General features: G+C 39.2%; 1 protein-coding gene across 4 annotated transcripts in view; it reads right to left on the reverse strand.

Annotated features, from left to right (window-relative positions):
* LOC135711271 (3',5'-cyclic-nucleotide phosphodiesterase regA-like) overlaps positions 1–19,277 on the reverse strand; it is a 648,988-nt gene that overhangs the window by 171,472 nt on the left and 458,239 nt on the right. The gene's annotated exons all lie outside the window — the stretch shown is intronic.

Raw genomic sequence — 19,277 nt, forward strand, 5'->3', positions numbered from 1 at the left:
AGTTAAGAGTCTCATCCGAATCAAATGATTCCAAACGCTACGGATTCATAGAAATTAAGTTTAAATAGGCAAAAGTAGAAAAAAAGGAACAATCTCATCAAATCACTCCTTGTGAATCCCTTGCAAGCAGCTCTGTCACGTTTGGTGTAGTAGCTCCGATCATAGACCCGCCCTACGGGGATCAATCATTTGGTCGAATGTAGTCGATTGTTCCAAGTGCAAGTGGCAACTTGCATCTCCTTGACGCGAACACGAAGCGACCGCTCACAACATCATACAACGCGTAAACAAACTCCAGTAAAATATTGTTTTTTTTTGTAGCAAAATTCTCATCGAAAAAATCAAGATTTTTCATGAACTGAAAATACATGTTTCATTTGTATGCCCCCCTCATTTAAAGAGGGGGGAGGGGTCTCGAACCAGCATAAGAACCTTTCCCTGCCCCAAAAACCCTTGCATACAAATTTTCACGCCGATCGGTTCAGTAGTTTCCGAGTCTATAAGGGTCAGACAGACAGACAGAAATTCATTTTTATATATATAGATATATAGATAATATAGATTTATTGGTTATTATTTTATGCATGTATTGATATATTTAGTACTTAAAGACTGTACTCGAAAAATGTGATTAGTTTGTAATTTTTTAGTGTTTAAGTAAAATTTAATGAATTTTTAATGAAACCAGCTAAGAGCTTAATGTTTACGCTGGCAGAATTTCATCACAATTTGTCAAGTGGTTATCGAGATGGTATCGGAGCAAGAGCAGATCCGCCAAAAAATCTTGTGCACCGTCGTGGTAAAATCCGACTGCGTCTCACAGGTGGATCGGGAAACACCTGAGAATCCATCATTCGACGATTTCCCGGATGGTGAAGTCATTAAAGGAGGCCCAGACGACTCAGCGGCGGGAAAGCTGCGGCAGAAACCGAAGACAGCTGACCCGGTGAAGGCCAGGAAGGTGTTGAATCTGTTCAAGCGTCGGCCGATGTTTCCATCTGGTTTGTCCAAAAACGATGAAACGTGCCAGAATCCATGTCTACAAGGCAGTGCCTGTTTTTATCATTTATCATCACACAAGAAGTAGCACTTCAACCCAGTGTAGATGAATTGCGTTTGTTTTGAAAATCTTCGCTGTTACGTACTAGCAAAATGAACAAATGCGTTCATTATACATCAACGAATAGACGAGTGCACGGATGGATTTGAGTTCACTCACTCGACAAAAAGTGACACAACAGCGGGGCCCTGTTTACTAAAAACGAACACATGAATAATACTCGCGTAACATTTGAAACGGGCCTATCAACTTTTGTACACAAAAGTTGTTATGCCCTTTTCGTGCGAACCGAATACTCCCACGCAAACTAACAACATCATCTGTTAGGGGAAATTCTCCCCTTCCCAACAGTGCTCTTGGCTTGCGTGGGCGTACTTCGGTTCTCGTGAAAAGGACCTAGGAAGTTGTTTACAAAAGATGATAGGCCCTTTTCAAAAGTTACGCGATCATTATTCATGTGTTCATTTTTAGTAAACAGGGCTCCACTGTTGTCTCAATTTTTGTTCAGTAGATGAACAAAAGTTCACCCGTACACTCGTCTATGCGTGTTTGTTGATATTCTCCGGTGCTTGATTATCCAACCAAAAATTGCCAAAACCAGAAATGATCCTCAAAAGCAAAATAATCAAATTCATTTTGGGGAAAATGACTATTTTTGATTATCAAGGCAATAATTTTCCATTGATTTGTGAGTAAAAACTAACACGACACGTCCTTCAGTGCTAAATTTGTGTAAAATTAAAATAATCATTTTGCATTTAATCCTCAAAATCATCCCCACCAAGATGAAGACGAATATTGAAAATTGACAACAACGGAGGTGATAATGAACATCCAGCCACGAGTGAAGAAAAAAAATGTTGACTACGATACTCAGAGGTTGCTTCGATCAAGAGAATGTTGTTATGTCAAAATTCAGATTCATGCAAGTAGTTCAAGACCAACAATTAAAATGACCTCAACTCCATTTTGTAAACAAACATTGTAAGGTCATTTTCTCGCGAGCCTAAGGCCGCCAACGCAAACCAACAAAATGAACAGGTAGTGAACATTCTCCTCTACCTGATTGTGTTTTAGGTTTGCAAATGTAGATTTAGGATCGCGAGAAAATGGCCTTACAAGGTTTGTTTACAAAATGGAGTTGAGGCCTTTTCAATTGTTGGTCTTGAGTTGGTCTATCTGTTAACGTTGTCTTCATTTTCAGCTAAGTTGAGTGTAGAAGAAATGATTGTTATCAGCACTGCTACAAGATCCGGAAGGCACCGAGCCGGAACTATAAACAAAACACGGTGGCCAAAACTCGTGCCAGGAAGCTATACTGGGAGTGGCTGACGAAACCGAGGTGCGTCGTGATGGACGACGAGACTTACAGGAGTTTTACGCTGCCACATCCCAGGTGCCAGTTCCTGGGGAGGTAAGAAAGAAGAAGGTGGACAAATCAACACGACGGGTACTGGAAGCGCTGCCTTCCCTTCCTGCGGTCTCACTGGGGCGAGACGTTGTTTTGGAAGACGTCAACCCATCGAACTCGCTGCAACTTCACCCGATTGAAAAGTTTTGGGTCATCATGAAGACCAGGCTTCGTAAAACACCTAAGGAGAACGAGCTGGCTTTGAGGAAACAGTGGGTAATATCAAAAGACGTCGGCCTACCATAGCCCAAAACTTTAGGAGTGGTGTCAAGGGCAATGTGCGGGCATTCGGTTATGGAGTGGATATCTAATAAAGCAATGAAATAGAAACCTTACCATAATGTTGTAGTTTATTCCATGAAAGTTTGAAGAAAATCCGACTTAAAATGAACTTTCGGCGACCATTTTTGTGTGTCTCACTTTTTTCGAGTACAGTCTTTAGTTTAGTAATTTTGTTCTTGTCGTTTTTTTGTTACTCTGCAATACTTTTTTATGTATATTTTGGCAGCACAGTAAAATAAGGTAAAATTGCCATAGTTTGATACAACATGGTCATATTTATGCAGAAGAACAACAACTCCCAACAAACAATTTGAGCTGGTTAAAGGCTGAATAAGCCATTATATAGCTGAAGAAGCATATTTTCCCCGAATAAGCTCTTATTCTGATTTCAATGTTTATTGGGATGACTTCTACAATTCATGGAACTCTCTGTAGTGCTAGTACTTCTACCCAGGGTTGTGCATTTTCGAAACAAAGACAAGTAAATGAACTTTCCGCAGAATCGCTTCATTTCGAGCAATATCATTTTCGTGTAAGTCATTGTGGTTCTTGTTATCGAGTCACGATGGACTTTCCTCCTGTTAAACATGACTTGGTTATCGCATGTTTCGTTCGTCAAGTGCATCAGTTCATTTAATTTGAAGCAAAGACTTGTTTTAATTGACGCAATGAATTACTCGAAAATTTGATTCCTTCGTTTTTTACACTTTCACTTCAATTCGGGGCTCATTTGGCTAGTCTCGCGTTTCGTCGTCAGGCATCAACATATAGTATCCGGATAGTATCCGCAGAATATCGGTTGTCGATAGGGATGGCACTCGGATTATATGTAGTAATAAATTGTTATTTTATATTAAACGAAAAATAAATTAACGAGGCCATTCTGAAGTCCAAGATGGTGGCCATCGGGCAAAGGAAAAGTCTCAAATGGGTATTTTTGAAACGTGAACGATGCGTAGATGCCGAAAATCGATATTGGATGTCATTTTGGGATCCAATATGGTAGCCATCAGTCTTCAGAAAAATTTTAAAATACCCTACGACATGGGTATTCTCGCACACCAAAAAATTATGAATTTTAATGGTGATGTAAATATCCATTAGACTGATGCAAAATTTGAAATTTTTGCTCCACAGTGCTCAAACGGGTTTAAATCAGGTCCTGATTAGCCTTCCAAAATTTTAACTCATTTGGTAAGAAACTGACTTGGCACAAACTATTCGAAGTTTATATGGAAACTACTATGGGAAAACCAAACTTTTTGTTCATTGTCTTCTACCCATTTTTTATATTGCTTTTACGAAAATTTCCATAACTATTCTTACGGGAAATTTTCTAAGCTACAACTTTGCAGAATATCGTTTTTCAGCCAAATGTCAAATGAAATTGTTATTAATTGTTTAAGAGATTGATAATCTTGTGGCATGATCAAGCAGCTGTTCTGTTAGCAACACTGTATTCTGCAGTGTGACATAGTAGCCATGATATTTGTGCCCTATTATTTGCACCAGAAACACCAATGTTGTCTGCTGAACAGTTGAATGAGCATAATCATAAGACATCAGTGACTTGAATCATTAATAACTTTTGCTCCTTACTTTTGATTGAAAAGTGGTTTTGAACAAAGTTGTAGCTGGGAACATTTTCTACAATCACTGCTATCATTTTTAAAAGCATAGTGATGTGGTGAATTGTTAGATACATATGAACAAAAACATAAGTTTTCCCATAGTAATTCTCATATAAACTTGAAATGGTTTGTGCGAAGTCAGTTTCTTACTAAAGTAGTTCAAATTTTGGGAAGCTAAGCAGGACCCAGTTTGGAACCGTTTAAGCACTGTGGAGCGAAAATTTCAAATTTTGCATCAGTCTAATATCCATGCATGCTAAAATTGAAGCATGTAAACTTCCTTTTCCCGTAAACTAGCAACTTGCTAGAAATATTGCTTACAAAGATGGATGGTTGCATACAATATTTATAATATTCCATCAAATGACTCATAAATTTACACGATCTGTAATGTGAATTTGTATGATATGTGACGCTCCATTTATGTGCATCATAGTGACAGAAATTTACGCTACTTTTTTCGAACCGTGCGGAACGGGGACGACATGTAGATGCTGAAGATCAATATTCGACGCCATTTTGGAGTCCTAATGGTGACCATCGGGTTTCAGAAAAAGTGTCAATATTGATGGGTATTTTACAGTATTTCAAACTTTTTCTGAAATCGGAAGCCACGATCTTGGATTTCAAAATGGCATTGAATATCGATTTCCAATCTCAAAACGTCACTCCGATTGCAAAAATACTCATATGGATGGGTCGGCAACAGTATTTCCCACTTTTTCTGAAAACGGAAGCCGTTATCTTGCATTTCAAAATGGTGTCAAATATCGATTTTCATTCTCTAGCTGTCATCACGATTCCAAAAATACCTTATTGGTGGGTATTTGACAGTGTTTTCCACCTTTTTTTTTTAACCGGAAGTCATATATTTTCATTCTCTATACGTCATCCTGATTCCAAAAATACCTATATTGATGGATATTTGACAGTACATTTCACTTTTTTATTAAACTGGAAGTCGCCATATTGGATTTTAAAATAGCGTCGCATATCAATTTTCGCTCTCTAAACGTGAACCCGATTCCAAACATACCCATATTGATGGATCGGCATCAGTATTTCCTACTTTTTCGGAAATCGGAAGCAGCCATTTTGGATTTTAAATATCGTCGGATACCGATTTTCAGACTCTAGACGTCACCCCGATTAAAAAAATATGGGTATGATGAGTATGTGCCAGTATTTCACCCTTTTCTGAAATCAAAAGCCACCATATGTGATTTCAAAATGCCTTCGGATATCTATTTTCAGCCTCAAGGTCTTATACCGATTTACAAAATTCCCACGGCTTCTTGGATTTTAAAATGGCGTCGCATATCGATTTTCGATCGTTAGACGTCACCCCAATTCCAAAAATACCCATTTCACAATGAAAGACAAAATGAACACGAGTCAAGCAAAAAAAAAACAGCATGAACACTGATCGAAAGTGGTTCTGTTTATGTTGAAGGGGATCTGCTCGAAGAGAAGACAGAATGACTTTCAATTGAAAGTGATGGTTGACAGCTTCGTCTTCGCTTGACGATTTTCGATTGAAAGTAACTTTGTTGGGCCCTGCTTCTACCTGTCCAATTTTCATTACATGATCGCGATATTGGACCCGTCGGGAAAAGAAACATTATTGTGCTTCAGTTACTCAGATAATATCAGATTGATATTATGAAGATCACATCATAAGTTTTTCACGTGGACTAGACACAAGAGCAGCATGAACGCGATAATCTATTCGCTCATTTATCATAAAATAAACAATAATACAACAATTCAAGCATCACTTTTCAAAGCGACCTATCTGATTTTGTAAACAATCACTTCAATCGACGATTTGTCTTAACTGCTTGCTCACACCTTGCAAACTTACACCACTATGTGTTGTGTGAGTGAGCTAGCAGTTGTCACAAATGGTCAATTGAAGTGATTGTCTACAAACTCAGATACGTCGATTTGAAAAGTGACGCTTGGATTTATCTTATTGCACGGACCGAACGATACTTGGCATATTGGAAGCAACTTTTCCAAGATCCACTTGTACTGATAGCAGCTTTGTACTAAGCACGCCCTTGTTAACAGTTTCCCATCCTTCGACCGCGAACTACGATGAAGCTGCGCGAAGCAGAATAATTATCACTAATGAAAACAATTGTTGCACTTCGCTCAACTTGATTCAATTTATTAGCAACCTTGTTTTCTTCTTGCATCCATCCACCGTTCCTTCGTTCGTTCGCTACCCGCTGCTGGCAGAACATTTCCTCAAACACAACAACCGCCGCAAGCGAACATAGCTTTTCCACGTCTTCCCATGCTTGGAGTTTACTTAGTCAGCCCTGTCACGCTGAGTGATGTGCGTTCCGACGAGGTCACGTTCCGGGTGCGGGTGCGTGCCATGAATCCGAATACCTTGTCACACGCAGTTCCGCATAATTCTTTGCTTCTTCCGGGGCGCTTCCTGTCACACCACACCTTGTACGGCGGAGATATTCTGCATAAACGCAGATTTGCCGCATTGTGCGCTCCCATTTTTTATTTGCTTCCAAACATACAGACGATATGTATGCACATTGTGGATGCGATGCTCGTTAGTCACCTCAACCGGTTTAGTGAGACAAAGTTTTTCCACCCATTCTTTTTGAGCCGGGTTAGGAAAGGGAGGGGGTGAATGACGTGCGAGAGTTTTTAAATGCATCACGAAAGAACCATCGCTTAAAAGTTTACCAAATACGCCATGCGATTTACTACGCCCCTACATGAGGTCTTCGGGGGGAGGGATGGTCACTATTTAGCATGCAAAGTTGAATTAAGGAAGCATGCAAAGTTGAACCGTCCGTAACCGCAGTCGCCATCACCTTCGTCGTTGATGACGACCTGCGGCCATACCGCCTTAGGAACAACGGTGTGTGCTGCATGAGTTACGTGACTAGAATCACCGAACATCTGCTTTATCCCATTCTCGACCGAAAGCGTTTGAGTCTCTGAACGTGACTCGTGTCAAACTGCGGTCCCTTCTAACCGCAAAGTGACAGCGGTGAAATAAACGATACTTTTTAGACTTTTTACTGAGATAAATGCCTGTAGGTGGGTGCAGACTTTGAGTGTCGTTAATACAATGTCAATATGATTGGTCATTGAGTACCTGTAGTTGTATTTATTTGGTGCAAGTTTTGGTATCTTCCCAACCGCTTCCCCAAAAAAAAGGTACTCGGAATAGAACTTTGTTAAAGTTGTTTAGGATGACTTAATGACCCACCGCACTGAATCCATAGTACAACAACCATTTCGAAAGGCTAGGTCAGGCACAGATACGGATCTGTTTGCATTAAAACACTCTCACCTGTGCCACCCCGTGTGGCGTGAAGTTTGTTTTCTTTTCAATTTTGTTTCTTCTCTTGGTTCTCTCTGCCACCGAAGCACACGGAACCATAACAAATCAACGCGACGACCATGTGTTTATTACGCTCGACCGAAGCCATACCACATTACCTACTTCGTACACACGTATGACGTCACTTCGGAATTGCACGCTGCTGCTGCTGCTGCTGCTAGTGAGCAGTTCCAGGTTAAATAGAAAAAATATCTTTTCTCACTTGACGTTTTCAGATTTACATGAAATTGTGCATTATTGTTGGTTTTGGACAATCTTTCACATAGGGGAAATGGATGTAATGTCGGCCTAAATGCCCCTAATTTGGGCTCATACATAAATTCAGCAATCGACTAAATTTTCATTAGCGACCAAAAATATCCATTAGTACCGTCCCAATGACGCTTTCATCTAGATAAAATTGATAAATAGCAGATTTTTAGCGATGGGCCCAATCTTAGATCCAGAAGTTAAAATTAGAGCCATTTCCCCTATGTGCTGAAATTTGGCCATTTTGATTCATGTGTTTTTTTTTTTCAAAATGGCTAATTTGTCGCAGTCAGTTATGAGCAAAAGGAAGACGCACATCTTTTGCCTGTAGACTTGAAGACATACTTCAAGTCTCCGCGTACATCGTATGGGTTAGGCAAAAGATGTGCGTCTGACTTTAAAAACTGTCGCATTAATGGCCCTTCGCTCATTTTCAGCTTCTATTCAATTTTCATACTGCCGTACTCTAACGGAACTATCCATCTACCCTCTTCTAAAGATCATGCTCTAGCTAATATATTATCACACTTAAGCTACATGTTAGCATTTCCAACCAACTCTGAAAATCGCTAACTTCAGGTATGAAGTACCATAAAACACTTTGAATGTGGCTAATTTGATTTTTTTTAATGAATCGTAGCATGAAAACATCACTCCTAATCGAAAGACAAAGTTATAGACCGAAATAATTTCATTCTAGATAAAAAATATACACTGAAAAATTTGTTTATTAATTGTGAGTAAATATTAAAAAAATGTGCGAAAAAATTCAATAATTAAAAATGTCCGATGTGTTCGTTTTCTTTCAAATGCTTTTGGAAAATGCAATTGTTTTAAATATTGAAAACTTTGGACGATTTGGTCAACATAATTATCATATATTTGTGCGCAATATTTTGTTATTTTTGTTATTTTTGCACAGAAAACGATTTCGAATGTCTCAAATAATGTTTTCAATGTGAAAATGACATAGATACATACATACACAGTAACAAAAATTTATAAAATTTTAAATTTTTCAAAAGTTTAAAAAAAATTAGAAATATTGAACGAGATTAGTTTAAGTTATTTAAGTAATTTTGGATTATTTTTATTCCTAAATATGGGGATGACCTCGGCGTAGTGCTTAACATCCATACCTCTCACGCCAAAGTAACGAGTTCGAATCTCACCCCTGGACAAGTCACGAATGACCCAAGAGTGTTAAAGTGACTAAAATAAAAAAAAAAAAAATCATAAAAATTACTTAAAAAATAAAACTGCGTAAAGACTATATTTTTCGATTTAACTTTGCCTCAGACATATAGTCACTGTAACACTCTTGGGTCATTCGTGACTTGTCCGGGGGTGAGATTTGAGCTCGTGACTTTGGCGTGAGAGGTATGGATGTTAACCACTACGCCGGGGTCGCCCCCACTCCTCAGACATCATTTTAATTAGATTTCATGCTATAAAGGGTGATACGGTCAAAATTTGGTCAAGGGAAAACGCGTGTAAATCGGTGAAATCGTTTATTTAAAAAATCAAATTAAATTTCTTTTTCAAGTTCAATTAGTATAAAATTCAGGAAAAATATTCAGTTAGGCTTCCGCTTTTCCAAATCCGAATTGCCGGGCCTTACGCTTGACCCCTGCCATCAGATTTTGTACAGCCACCTTGTCCACCTTCTTCGCCGCAGAAAGCCAGTTTGCCTTGAACTGCTGCTCGCCCTTAGCAGTTTTTTTTTTGGTCTTCTTTAGGTTCCGCTTGACAATAGCCCAGTATTTCTCAATTGGGCGGAGCTCTGGCGTGTTGGGAGGGTTCTTGTCCTTGGGAACCACCTGCACGTTGTTGGCGGCGTACCACTCCATGGCCTTTTTACCGTAATGGCAAGATGCCAAATCCGGCCAAAACAGTACGGAACAACCGTGTTTCTTCAGGAAAGGCAGCAGACGTTTATTCAAACACTCTTTCACGTAAATTTCTTGGTTGACAGTCCCGGAAGCTATGAAAATGCTGCTTTTCAAGCCACAGGTACAGATGGCTTGCCAAACCAGATATTTCTTTGCGAACTTTGACAGTTTCATGTGCTTGAAAACATCTGCTACCTTTCCCCTTCCTTTTGCCGTATAAAACTCCTGTCCCGGAAGCTGCTTGTAGTCGGCTTTGACGTAGGTTTCGTCGTCCATTACCACGCAGTCAAACTTCGTCAGCATCGTCGTGTACAGCCTCCGCGATCGCGCTTTGGCCGTCGTATTTTGTTTATCATCGCGATTTGGAGTCACTACCTTCTTGTAAGTCGATAGTCCGGCTCGTTTTTTGGCTCGATGCACGGTTCTAGACGATACACCCAGCTTATTTGTGGCATCTCGGAGAGAGAGGTTAGGGTTTCGCTTGAAACTACCGGCAACTCTCTTTGTCGTCTCAGCGGCTTCCGGTTTTCGATTTCCCCCCGATCCAGACTTCCTGGCTGTCGACAAACGTTCCCCAAACACTTTAATTACATTTGTAACGGTTGATTTGGCAACTTTTAGCGATTTTGCCAACTTTGCGTGCGAGTAGCTCGGATTTTCGCGATGCGCGAGCAAAATTTTGATACGCTGCTCTTCTTGCTTGGACGGCATTTTGACAACTGAAGAGTGAATTCCAAAATCAAAATAGGAGCAACATTCTACACACACACACCTTCAAAATGAGGGGTGTTCAGGTTTTTTAAATGCAAAATTGAAAGAAATACGTCAAGTTGATATTGACCAAATTTTGACCGTATCACCCTTTAGTTTACTGAAAAATGTTCAATACACTATTTATAAAAATGTAACATTCACAATGGCCGAGTGTGAATGATTGGCAATAACAACCAATTATGCAAATTTTTATGCAAACGAAGAAGGTCGAATATGATCGGTTCGTCATTTGACGTGGAACTACTCTAGTGCTGACCGTTTCATTTCTATACAGATTTCACTTACACTTGGGTGTAGGTATCGGCTTGAATCGCTCGTATCGTACACACCACCATATATTTATGCATCCAGCTCCTAACATCGACTGGACAATTGGTGGTAACAGTAAGAGAGGTAATTTTCTGTCTACAATTGATAGACCGGTATAGAATGTCATAATTGGATGTTTGTTTGATATACGATAGAGTTCCTGACTGCGTGGCGCATTTAGATTTCCGGATATGAATTTTAGATGATTCAACCCTAAATTTTAGATGTTTTAAAATTGAAATAAACTCTGTTTTCACCACAATTTAGGGTGTTGAAAGTGGCTCATGCTAAATATATATTGGAATTGAATTCAACAAGGCTGTTAGGTTAAAACAAACTAAATTATTGTTTGTGTGAATTAAACCGGAAAAGCAGCTGAAAACAAACCAACTTTTTAGTATGAGCTTATAATTGTCAACGCACTTTTGTTCCGTTTATGTTTTCAAAAAGTCGAAATATGTTATTGCTCATCGACTGGAAATGCTTTCGACAACGTGGGGCTTTAGGTAGTGATGAAACGTCGCTAGAACTATTCCACAGCCGCAGACAGTAATAAGCAAAGGCGAGGGCACACTTTTTGCCTGTAGATTTGAAGACATACTTCAAATCTCCGCGTACATCGTACGAGTTAGGCAAAAGGTGTTTGTTTTACTTTGTACTGTCGCATTAATGGCACTTAGCTCATTTTCAACTTCTATTCAATTTTCATACTGCCGTACTCTAACGGAACTATCTACCTTACCTCTTCTAAGACCATTGCTAGATAATAAATTATCACACTAAAGCTTTATGTTAGCTAGAATTTCCAACCATTGTCCATCGTTATTTTACTATATAGTCAAGACCCACCAATCTGATCTGCTCCAAGGAATTTATACAATTAGACTGCGTTGTAATAACTCAAAAATGCTACACTGAGAACATTGAAACTAATTTCAACTCCCAGAATCTTGAAGATTTCTAGAAACTGTTAACTGAGTCAGTTCCGAAATTATGATTTATTCGAGCCTAAGTCTCAACCTTGTTAGCAAGATTTTGGAATCAAGATTTTAATTAAGAACATGAGAAATATCATCAACATGGGATCGTACTTATAATGCCCTTGACGATATAATCCTGTTTGTAAATTGAATATTTTTTTGCAAACATAGAACCTCAACAACTGCAATGAAATGTACCACTTAATTTCAACAAATATGTTGGATGATTAAATCAAAAATTTTGGTTATTTTAAGCATCTCGTTGTTTGTTTTAAGCCACATGAATTGAACTAACATTTATTTGGAACAAGTTTTACCGCTTGTTTGAATTTATCTTTGATTTGTCAGCGGTCAAAACCAAACAACCAACGTTATAGTTATTTTAAACAAATATTTATTGAATTGAGGATGATAACAGAATCAAAAACACACTAAGATAGTAAAAGATATGTTTTGTCAAAGTTAACCATTTTCAATATAGAATCCTTATTGAAACAACCTAAAATATGGTTGTTTTAACAATATTCACACCGTGCTAGAAACGCAAACATGGCCTTGAACTGAAACTGAAAAGTCCCGAAAATGGCCTAAAATCGTCAGAAAATCTTTATGACAAAATGTCTTTGAAAGTTTAGAAATGGCCTGAGATACATTAAAATGACCTACACACTTAATTTTATTTGCTAAATCTCGGCAATTTTTTCCGATATTTGCAAAGCCAAACTCCTGGTAAACATATTTGCCGAGATGCATGAGCCCCACAGCCCACGGATGCTGCTCTGTTATTGCCAGATAAGCTGCAATTACACAGAGAACCAATAGACGATGCTTAGGACTAGAATTCATCCTCAATGTGTAAAAAACTAGTGATCTCAAACTAGGCAATACCTGCGCCGGCCACGCCCAAACGCAGATCAAGAAAAGAATGTGTAGGAATGTGTTGACGTGACACTCGCTTTTATGGAAGCCGAGAACACCTCTGCACTTCCACGAGGAATCACTGGGATGTTGGATAAGAGGGTTGAGTTTGCAGTTTTGGTAAACGATAAGCTGAATTGATGTCTGAGCGATAGCGCGAAGGTGCTTGGGATTGAACCCACGGTCTTCTGTTCAGTAAACGAAAACGTTCGCTACTAGGCAAACGAGCTCCTTTTGACGTAGGACTACGTCTGTGCTTTCTATATGGGGGTACACTTTGTGAAAACAGAAAATGGAACATGTAACAAAATCATGAAAGATTTCGAACGTTAATAACTTAGCTGTCCCTGGAACAATTTCAATAACTTTATCTCCAATCGATCAGAAATATTTCAACGCATCTGTTTAATTTAAGACATTATCATATTTCAAAATGTCACTATTGAAAATTGCACGAATGTGCAACTGTTGCTATGATAATTAAAATTATCACCGATTGCCTGCGAAAAGTGATTTCCCTAACAAAGATTTCAAAGTTGAATTCCATCCGGTCTCACCAAACGGTGTTTATTCAATCACCGCGTGGTGAGTGGTGATGTTCTCCAGTACACAACGAAAGGCTCTCTGCAAGCAGCTAGCTATCAAAGCTGGCCTCAACCGCTGATCGGATTCAGTTCCAATCACCGTGTGTGGTGGTGTTAGCTCGTCGGAATCATCAGCAGCAGTGCTTTCGGCGTGTGGCGTTGAACACATGGGCATCCATAGAAAGAGGAAGAAGCAGCACCGCTATTGATCGGAATCAGTAGCTCTTCGTGAGTCGCTGTGGGCCATCTATGCCAAGTGCGTCACCCTCATTCCAAACAACATACAGTTCACCAGCCTCATCTGTGTTTAACACCCTAATAGCTCAGCATAATTCAACCATCACGAAAAAAACGGTCCTTTTCAGGACCACCATAAATTTGTAAAAGAGTATTTTTTTTTGACATTTGCCAAGGTCATCAATCGGATGTCAGTTCCCATATCAAGGTAGAGCTGAAATTAGGGAGTAACAGCTTTTGTAAACAATAACTTCTTTTGATGATGTCTTGAAAGTCAAAGCTCGCCCACACAAATAAATATTACCAACAGGTAGGGTAAGACTTCCCCTACCTGACGGTAATATTGGTTTGCGTGGGCGTGCCTTGAATTCCTAAAAATCATCGCGAGATGTCATTGTTTACAAAATCTGTAATGCCTAATTCCAGCTCTATCTAGATATGTTTAAATAAAGGGTGATACGGTCAAAATTTGGTCAATATCAACTTGACGTATTTCTTTCAATTTTGCATTTAAAAAACTTGAACACCCCTCATTTTGAAGGTGTGTGTGTGTAGAATGTTGCTCCTATTTTGATTTTGGAATTCATTCTTCAGTTGTCAAAATGCCGTCCAAGCAAGAAGAGCAGCGTATCAAAATTTTGCTCGCGCATCGCGAAAATCCGAGCTACTCGCACGCAAAGTTGGCAAAATCGCTAAAAGTTGCCAAATCAACCGTTACAAATGTAATTAAAGTGTTTGGGGAACGTTTGTCGACAGCCAGGAAGTCTGGATCGGGGGGAAATCGAAAACCGGAAGCCGCTGAGACGACAAAGAGAGTTGCTGGTAGTTTCAAGCGAAACCCTAACCTCTCTCTCCGAGATGCCGCAAATAAGCTGGGTGTATCGTCTAGAACCGTGCATCGAGCCAAAAAACGAGCCGGACTATCGACTTACAAGAAGGTAGTGACTCCAAATCGCGATGATAAACAAAATACGACGGCCAAAGCGCGATCCCGGAGGCTGTACACGACGATGCTGACGAAGTTTGACTGCGTGGTAATGGACGACGAAACCTACGTCAAAGCCGACTACAAGCAGCTTCCGGGACAGGAGTTTTATACGGCAAAAGGAAGAGGAAAGGTAGCAGATGTTTTCAAGCACATGAAACTGTCAAAGTTCGCCAAGAAATATCTGGTTTGGCAAGCCATCTGTACCTGTGGCTTGAAAAGCAGCATTTTCATAGCTTCCGGGACTGTCAACCAAGAAATTTACGTGAAAGAGTGTTTGAATAAACGTCTGCTGCCTTTCCTGAAGAAACACGGTTGTTCCGTACTGTTTTGGCCGGATTTGGCATCTTGCCATTACGGTAAAAAGGCCATGGAGTGGTACGCCGCCAACAACGTGCAGGTGGTTCCCAAGGACAAGAACCCTCCCAACACGCCAGAGCTCCGCCCAATTGAGAAATACTGGGCTATTGTCAAGCGGAACCTAAAGAAGACCAAAAAAACTGCTAAGGGCGAGCAGCAGTTCAAGGCAAACTGGCTTTCTGCGGCGAAGAAGGTGGACAAGGTGGCTGTACAAAATCTGATGGCAGGGGTCAAGCGTAAGGCCCGGCAATTCGGATTTGGAAAAGCGGAAGCCTAACTGAATATTTTTCCTGAATTTTATACTAATTGAACTTGAAAAAGAAATTTAATTTGATTCTTTAAATAAACGATTTCACCAATTTACACGCGTTTTCTCTTGACCAAATTTTGACCGTATCACCCTTTATAACATACCATGTACTTTAAGGCAACATTGGGGGTGCAATTTCAAAAACCAAAGTCGGTTGTGGCATGAAAGTGGTCTGATATTGAATTATTCAATCACCGCGTGGTGAGTGGTGGTGTTCTCCAGTACACAATGAAAGGCTGTCCTCAACCGCTGATCGGGTTTAGTTCCAATCACCGTGTGTAGTGGTGTCCGGTCGCCGGCAACAGCAGCAGTGCTTTCGGCGCGTGGCTTTGAACATTGACGAATCTTGAATGTGGATGGGCCTGAGATTAGACGCGTTGATGTTCTGCTCAGTAAGCAAAAACGGTTGCTCTCAGGCCATCGAGTCCCTTATATCACTCATACCGTTACTCGAGTTGTTGTAATCATTCAAATCCGGCACCGACGACGACGACGACGACGACGACGACGACGACAAGTTTCGCAAAATACGTGATAAACAAGCGATTTGATCATAAATCTCTTTAATATGAAAGGACTTGGAACCGCGTTTTTTGCTCAGTAAGCAAGTCAACTGACAAAGCTACGACTTAGGTTAAGCTTCATTAAGTTAAATTTTCACACGACGTTCAAAGTTTCGATTTGCTCTTTACGCATTGTTTAGGCTATCATAACAAGCTTTGACTGACGAGACGATTGTTTAGGGCCTGATTAAACACGTTATTCAAATGAAATAACGTTCTCAAAAGCAGTCAATAATGTATCCCAAACTGGATCAAGCGTGCATCATATTTTTTTCTAAACATTCTGAAGCGTTCCACCCAATATCTACCATTTACGATTTTTCACAATAGTAGCCTGGGATAAATCGTAATGTCTTTTCCCCCAAATAATCAACTATGTTCTTGAAGTCGGGTCCATATCTTACCGACAGTATCGCTTTTCTTATGTTCTAACTAAAACCGCAAAATAGATCACGCGCGACCGAGGTTTTCCCGGCAGGAAACAAACGGGAAAATAACCATGGCAACACCATTGCTGAGAAGAAAAATTTGTTGCTGCGCAAATCTTGGTAAAAATTGCCGACCTGGCGAAAACAAAACTAAGTGTGTAGAACCACCACAATGGCCGTAGTAGTATACATGCTAACTTAAAAGTATCCATTAATGGGTACAAAATACCCATTTTGAAGAGAAGTGGTTCAACTCATTATAGAGTAAATTTTGTTTTGCCATGAAGAGGAAAACATATTTTTTGATTTTTCTAAAAATATTGGAAAAAGATATCAAAAAACTAAATAGGGGAAATGGCTCAAATGTTGGCCTACCGATCTAAGATTGAGCCCATCGCTAAAAATCTACTATTTATCAATTTTATTTAGAAGAACGCGTCATTGTGACGATACTAATGGATATTTTTGGTCGCTATTGAAGATTTAGTCGATTGCTGAATTTATGTAGGGGCCCAAATTAGGGGCATTTAGGCCGACATTACATCCATTTCCACTACATTTTTTTCTCTAATTTTCTAAAAAAAAAATCACGTGCAAAAACATTATTGTAAGTCATCATGGCATGAAGTTGGACTCAAAAAACCACAAAACATCGATCTTTCGGGTCCAATTTTTTCATGATGAGATAGGAAAAATATTTTTACTTATATTTTTTTTCAGGAATCTAGGACTTTTGATAAATTTTCCCAATATTTTTAAAAATAAAAACGTGCCGAAAACCAATTTTTATTTTCGAGGCGATAAACTTCCCTTTAATGAGTATCTGTTACCCATCAATGAGCTACTGTTACTCATTGATGGGGTAAAAGTTACTCATTAATGGGTAACAGATACTCAATAATGGGTGTAAAATTTACTCATTAACGAGTTAAGCCATTTCACTTTAAAATGGGTATTTTTAACCCATTAATGCGTTTTTCGAGTTAGCGTGAAAAATAAATTTAACCGCCAAAACTATCCCTAAAGCTCCAAAAGTCTTTTAGAATTGACAAAAAGGCCTTAGAAATGGCTAAGAATCACTAAAATGGTCTTGTAAACGATCAAATGGCGTAAAGTCACAAACATGTCTTTTAAAAACGCCAAAATTAACCTATAGGTGGATTTTTTTTTTTCAATCACTTTATTTATTAAAGATAAAATGTCCAACACTAAACTTTACGGAGGAGAGAACCAGTAAATAATTTTATAATAATTCTTGTGCAACTCGAGAAAAGGACCTATCATTGTTGATTAATTCTCTTCGACGATTTTCTTTTTCGTGAATAATCCGACTGCAAATGAATTTCCCATTGAAAATCATCTTCTGTCGAACTGTTCTGCGAGCGTACAGATAAATTCGTTTGTGTTGCCGTGGTAAACCAAAGAGAAAGTCGATGAAGAGAATCGATCAACGCAGAAAGGCCCTTTTCAAATGTTACGCGAGAACTAAACAATATTTATGATTATGATTGTTGATGAATTCTTCTTACTTTTTCTGAGAGGTGACTTAAGCTTTGCTTCCGCTTTCTGCCGTGTTAGCAACTCGCTTTTTCCAATCGTTTTTATTTCCCTAGCGCCTGCCGTTGGCCTCGTCTTCGTCTGTTATTCTTTTCGGTATAGTCTAAGATACTACACTGAGGCAAAAGAACGTAAGAATTCAACGGGGCAAAAAACGTAAAAACCACTTACGAGTTTTTGCCACAAGAAATCGGTATGAATTTCATTGAAAAATAATGTTGGCAACAAACTACTAGGGATAGCCCTATGGGGTTGCACGCAATGGTGACGTAGGACTACGTGGTCTTATATAATAAATCTTATTTGTTAATTGCAGCAGGAGCTTGTGTTTTGTGTAGGAATAGGAATTTGAGCGGGGTTCTCTCTGTTTATACTCTTTAGTATGACGCGCTTGACATAGATGGCCCACAGCGACTCACGAAGAGCTACTGATTCCGCTCAATAGCGGTGCGGCTTCATTCTCCTTCTATCGATGCTCATGTGGGCTGCAGCTCGCTGCTTGCGGGGAGCCTTTAGTTGTGTATTGGAGAAAACCACCACTCACCACGTGGTGATTGAATAAACACCGTTATCCGTTAAACACCGGATAGAATTCAATTTTGAAATCTGTGTTAGGGAAGTCGCTTTTAGCAGGCAATTAATAAGGGATAGTTTTAATTACCTTAGCAACAGTTGTACAATCGTGCAATTTTCAAAAGTAACATTTTGAAAAATGATAATGTCTTAAATTTAACAGATGCATAAACAAATTTCTGATGGATTAGTGATAAAATGATTGAGATTGGTCCAGGGAAAGCTGAGTTATTAACGTTCAAAATCTTTCATGATTTTGATACATGGTCCATTTTCGGTTTTCACAAAGTGAACCCCCATATAGAAATCACAGATGTAGCCCTGCGTAAAAAAAAATAACGAAAACGGGACATAACGCATTCTAAACAAATTGAAAGAGCGGTGATAGAGTGTTCGTGAAAGGGATTGAAAGCCAGAATGAGGTTTCGTTTAACTAGAAAATCGACATTCCTACTTACATTGAAAGCGATGAGCAAAGCAACGACGAGAAGATCCACAGCCAGCTTATCCTTCTAAGCGTGCTGCTTTTTCATTTTCGTTTCGTGCTGATAGTCTAGCTAGGGGTTAAATAAATCATGCGTTGAACACGTTGTATGACAGAAACAAAACTCGAGTTTATTTTAGAGCTTCGAAAATGTGGAGCCCTGGTTTGGATTGATGTATTAACAGTTTTAAAGCTTAAATTATTATATTTTTATAAACTGTCAGTAAGCCAAACATAACAACTTTGTGAAGCAATTCCTACGAATTTTATGATTATGTTCAGCAGTGTTTTGATCAATCATGGTCAAG

The sequence above is a fragment of the Ochlerotatus camptorhynchus genome, unplaced genomic scaffold (assembly GCF_037179485.1).
Source record: "Ochlerotatus camptorhynchus isolate MF236.1 unplaced genomic scaffold, CSIRO-AGI_Acam_v1.1 ptg000429l, whole genome shotgun sequence".
NCBI classification, from domain to species: Eukaryota; Metazoa; Arthropoda; class Insecta; order Diptera; family Culicidae; genus Ochlerotatus; species Ochlerotatus camptorhynchus.